The sequence below is a fragment of the Rhagoletis pomonella genome, unplaced genomic scaffold (genome assembly GCF_013731165.1).
Source record: "Rhagoletis pomonella isolate Grant_MI unplaced genomic scaffold, Rhpom_1.0 Rhpom_scaffold_00005, whole genome shotgun sequence".
Taxonomy (NCBI): domain Eukaryota; kingdom Metazoa; phylum Arthropoda; class Insecta; order Diptera; family Tephritidae; genus Rhagoletis; species Rhagoletis pomonella.
Genome location: NW_023458559.1, coordinates 4,316,296 through 4,322,347, shown reverse-complemented (window position 1 = coordinate 4,322,347; position 6,052 = coordinate 4,316,296).

The window sequence follows — 6,052 nt, the reverse complement described above, 5'->3', positions numbered from 1 at the left end:
TTTTGTAAAATAAAAAAACACCGTTAGACAGCAATAAACCAAAGTTACACTTTCAAAACGTTATTGACACATTGCTTGCGCAACCGGTTTATTTTGTAAGTTTCAAGTGCAACTTTTTTTTGTAAAGTTCGAATAATTAAAGGAAAATTTTAAATGGAAAACAAAACTATAAGTGAGCAGTGTTGCCAGAGAAAGTCCCCTAAAAATCTTAATTTTTTCCAAAAAAATCTTCAAAATAAGATTTTAAAGCTAAAAAAAATCTTTTCGAAGGGTGGTCCCATACTAATTTGGTTTAGATACGGTCATTGGATCATGAAGAAATTGACGATCAATTTTTATATGAGAATTGATGTCGCTTGTGTTTTTTGTTTAAAAATTACTTGTTTTTCTTTTTATGAAAGAATAGCTCGTTATCTATCAAAAACCGTAAGTCCAAACTTCAATCTTTGTACAAAAGTTAAGAAAATTCGACAAACATAACAATTTTGAGCTTTTTAATTCGATTTTTTATTGATATTTTTACATGGACGTTGTTTTATAAATCTCACCGCCCCTTTTTTCTCGTTATACATTTAGCCATATAGACCCATCAGCAAATGTTTCTTAAATGGCAGTTTACTTGAAATTTTCCATTGTTGTCATTTAAACTAGAGGGGATACAAAAGACCGTTTGTTCGTTTCCTCCACTCTCTGCTCTGCACTAGAGTATATGTTTTACTGTGCGAGAGAAGAAGGCCGATAATATTGTAAGGGATTTCGTATTTCATTAAGGGTATTCAGACTATACTCGTTCAGGTCTTAATTCGGTATTCGGTAACTCCCACCATTGTTTTGTTTTTGCTAATTACCGAATATATCATTACACACTTAACGAGGTGACAAGTCTGATAATGCGGTAATAACATGCGTTAAAATGTCAGCTGATTCCTTTCTGTCACTTATTTGCTGGAATTTTCTCCCGCGAAAAGTGCATACATTTTATCAAAAGTTCAATAAACCTTTCTGTCGTAGAATTAATAAATGTTTATAAATAAAAGAAGTTCACGTCAGCTGATTCGAAAGTAATTTCAACCAGAAAAAGAATAAGGGGCGTTCGAAGCTGAAAGTGTTACCGAGTTACTGAATACCCTTAATATTCTTCTTCCTTAATTTGCTGCTTACAATGATGTAGCAAGGATAATATAAATTATGTAAAAATTTTAACTTAAACATTAAAAATATTACATCATACACAAATCTTCATTTTGAAGATATTTTCAGTGTAAAACTTTTGCTTTTTAAAAAATCTTCTTTTGAAGATTTTTCATAAAAAACAGCCAAAAAAATCTTCATTTTCAAGATAAATCTTGACTTATGGCAACGCTGTAAGTGAGTCCCAATTTAGAAAAGTGACTTTTTATCATTTGTTTGAAAAAAAAACTGACTTATTTGCATATTCACCTTATCTATCTATACTAATTATATTAAGAGAAGTTAATGTTTTTGTAACAGGTAATCTCGCGAACGGCTGGTCCGATTTTCATGAAATCTATACATATAATAAAATTTTAACAGGTCGATGTCTGTACATTATAGATATTAAAGAAAAATTAATGTGGGGGTCTTTATTAGAGCACCAGAAGCCAAATCAACCATTTTTAGAATTTTTGTCTGTCTGTCTGTCTGTCTGTATGTTTGTTCGCGCATCACTCGAAAACGAATGCATGGATTTGAATGCAGTTTTCACCGGTGTATTGCTAGAGGTCCAGCTTAAAATATAGGAAGAAAAAATTAGAGAGTTGCCACCTGTTTGAAAATTGGAGTTTAAGTAAATTGATAAGAAAAAACGAATATTGCAATATGGGCGTCAAAAGAAAGAGGCTGAAGAAGGCTTATAGCCAAAAATATCTTTTTAGAGTTGCCACCTGTTTGAAAATTTACATTTTAAAATATTTTTAGGGAGGGCAGCCACCTGTTTGAAAAATTTTATTGTATTAAATTGATAAAATAAATGAAATCTATATCTACATCTATACATATAATAAAATTGTAACAGGTCGACGGCTGTACCTTATAGATATTAAAGAAAAATTAATATGATGGGTTTTTATTAAATCTACAGAAGAAAAATAAAAAATTTTTAGAATTTTTGAATCTCTGTCTGTCTGTATATTTGTACGCGCATCAGGTGAAAACATGGAATTCAATGCAGTTTTCACCGATGTATCGCTAGAGATCTAGCTTCCAATATAGAAGAAAAAATTTGAGAGTTGCCACCTGTGTTTAAAATTTCAATTTAGGTCAATTGATACGGTAAAGTGGATACTGCATTATGGCTGTCAAAAGAAAGAAATTTACAAAGGCTTACAGCTGAAAATATTTTTGTGGAAGGTTGCCACCTATTTGAAAACTTTAATTTAATTTATTTGATAGCATAAATTAAATATTGCAATATTGATCAAACTAAAGAGGCTAGGAAATTTTAATGCTGAAAATATTTTTAGGGGATTTGCCAACTAATTGAAAAATTGTATTCATTAAAATTTTTAAAATAAATGAAATATTGCAATACGAATATTAAACTAAAAAGGATTAGGAAGCATACTTTTGAAAATATTCTTGAAGCGGGTTGTCCCTTATTTGAAAACTTTAATTCAGTTAAATTTATAATATAAACTAAGTGTTGCCATATGGGTATCAAACGAGAGTATTTGAGAATAATAAAATTGCAACAGGCCGATACCTGTACATAATAGAGGTTCAAGAAAAATTAATAGGGGGTTTATTATATCAACAGAAGCCAAATATAAAATTTTGATATGTTTGTCTGTATGTTTGTAAGCGCATCACGCAAAAGCTAATGTTTGGAATTAAATGCAGTTTTCACCGAAGTGCATATATTGCTAGAGCTCTAATTGAAAAAATAGAATCCATTTTTTTTTTTTTAGTTTATCGTCGATCATTATTCCTAGGTATTTGAACGTATTAACTTTTTCCAGTGCGTCGTTGTTTATATTTAGAGTTAGCAACGGACCGGTCTCAAAATTTCGCCTTGATATAACCACAAACTTAATTGTTTTTTATTTCTGTGTGGAAGGTTTTTCACTAAAAAAAATTAAAACTTTTCGTTGTTGCTGCCAAAAAATTAAGAAATCTGAGACGTCACGTTTTACAATTTCATACATTTCTCTTTACAATGTATTTCACTAAACTACTAAACGGCTGCATCGACTTGGTTCATATTTGGCAACACCTTGAAAATAAATATTCTGACCAAAAATTTACCCGGTATGTAGCTCGGGTTATTCCTAAAATTATTTTACAGACTAAAACGTAAAAAACCAATATATCTCTAAAACCAATTACGCTGGGGAACTGAAACATAGCACTGATGCATATATTACAAATGCATTGGGAAAGGGGGCGTGGCTCCTTCCTTCCATACAAACTGAACTTCTCATATAGCTTAACTGCTTACGCTAACGCCCTGAAATTCTACACAGCTACATATGTTATCAATACCGTAGTTATGGCGAACAGTGGTAACTATTGGAAAGTCTGGCTCGATATACATTTACGTAAACGCGCAAATATCATTCGATTGGGAACCATTTTCTCCTAGATTTCTAAATCCCATTGAACTATTGTAACTTTGTCTTTAATTTTCAGCAAGGTAAAATTTATGTGAAAATTTTGAAGAAATTTTTAAAATTTTTCACAAAGAATGGAGCTTTGCTTTTACGAGTTTCGCTATAAACTGTCCTATCTACATACCTATTTGCATAAAATGATATCCGTTTTCGTTGTTCAGAATAAAGTCAAAAAACACTGAATAGAGTTCCGTCAGATTGTCGAAGGTTATCTTACATACATATATGGTCCAATTACATGCTACTATAAAACTCGCTAGGTGGTGCTGGAGTAGAGTTATTTATAAAAATCGTATTTATTAACCGTTTCCGTTCAAATTTTAAATGTGAGCTATGTACCTGTTTGATGGAAAATTCTTTTGATAAAAATTTAACCAATTAGTGCCGCTGGAGTTAAGGTTGAAATTCATAACACGTAGTCATTTTATGGTAAGCAATGGTTTTGCAGAAAATGAACCCAATGGATGCCGCTGCAGCCGAAATGTATAGAAAACACGTGTGGTTGGTCTGCTTTGGACCTATGTTTAAGTTATACGAATTTAGTTTGGATGGGGTTAAGTTTTTCTGACGCCCTCATGCACGATCATGCGGTCTTGCATCTACCCAGAAATCAGTTCATAAATTTTATCACGAATTGTAAAAGTGTCGAATTAAAAAGAAAAGATCACCGTGCTTTATTTGAAAGATACTTAAGAGATCACACGACTCATTTAGCAATGTACCGGTAAACTTTTCATCCTGTTGGACAGCGAGGATTCTTGGCCCTCCTATAACAGAAAACGCACTTCTGTGCTCTTGAGTTTCCCTATAAGAACTGTTATTGGCATACGTATCGCACCAATGTTGTAGTTGCAAGATCATACAAAAAGATTACGCATGCTTGGCAGAGATCTCACAGGTGGAAATAAGACCATCGGTAAAGCTCATGACACCGAATACTATTTACTATTATTGGCCTATGTGTGAGGAGGATACTGCACCTTAGTGGTTTCAACTTAAATCAAAACTTTTGACTTTACAGACTAATTTTGGCCAACGCAAAAGCTCTTATTAGGCGCCGCGAAGTAAGCGGGCATTGGCTAGTGAGTAATAAAATTATAACTTAAAAAAACCAACAACACTCTCAATCTCTTCAACTTTCATATAAATCCATAGCTCCATTAAATTTTTAAGCGAACGTAGGTATGCGTGTAAAAAAACACGCCTATTAAAAAAAAGTTTCAATGGAAATTTAGGTAGCGTAACGTCATGTTACGTCGCGTCAGATTCTTCGGCTGATATAAAAATCAGAAGAGATTTTTACATTTTTGAACTTGAAAAATTAACCTTAAATATTTCAAATATTATTTCAAAAAACTGTAAACAAATAAGCTTGCCCAATACCCAGAGTTTTTGAATTTTTCATTGTATAATATTAGTCACATTAACTTTGTAATGTACATTTATGATTCGATACGATACCAAGGTTCTGGCTCTCGATTCCAAAAAATATTGTTTGAAAACTATCGGGTAAAAAGTATCGGTGTCGTATGGCAAAAATATCGATATGGTATCGTATCATATCGAAATTCGTGTCCCTAGACTGTGTACATGGCGAAAAAGTCTCGCTAAATAACTCTCACGTAGACTGTGTAGATGGGTCTCTCGTAGCCCTATTGAGTGTTTGCAAGTCTCTGACAAGATTTCTGTCTAAAGCGAAGATCGCACAATTTATGCATTTGTACATTTTGGCAGTCACAGAGTGGTGTTATTGTTGTAATTCAGCTCAATAAAAGAAATTTCGTGTACGCTTAACTTAACAATGCAAACTAGTAAAGTTTTCATTAATGGCAAAAAGTTATAAAAAAACAAGTAAGAAAGTCTAAGTTCGGGCGAAGCCGAACATTAAATACCCGGCGCAAGTATTAAATATATGTTTTTTCACCTTTCCGAAACCTTCCGCTAGATGGTAAGCCGTGGTGTATCAATTTTGAGTAAATTAGCGTCCTTCAATTTCGAAATATTCAAGTTTCAAGCATTTCTGAAATTTACCGTTATATGAGAAGCGGCCGTTATTTTAGTCCGATTTCAATAATTTTCAACGTATTGCTTATATGTGGCAAGCACAATAACCACACCGAGTTTGGTACAAATTGGTAGAACGGTTACCGATATACTTATATGAGATCATAAGTGGGCGGTTTTTTTTACCATAATCGTATTTCTTGGTAAAGAATTGTTGCAAGCATCAATTTTGAATAAATTAGCTTCAATATTTACTGATTTATCGAAGATTTTGTATTTCTCTAAATTACCGTTATGTGGGATGTGGGCGTGGTTATTGTCCGATTTTAAAAAGTTTCGGCAATTTTTTATGCTGTGCCAAGGCCAACAACTGTGCCAAGTTTGGAAGAAATTGGTGCAGCGGTTACCAAGATATACAC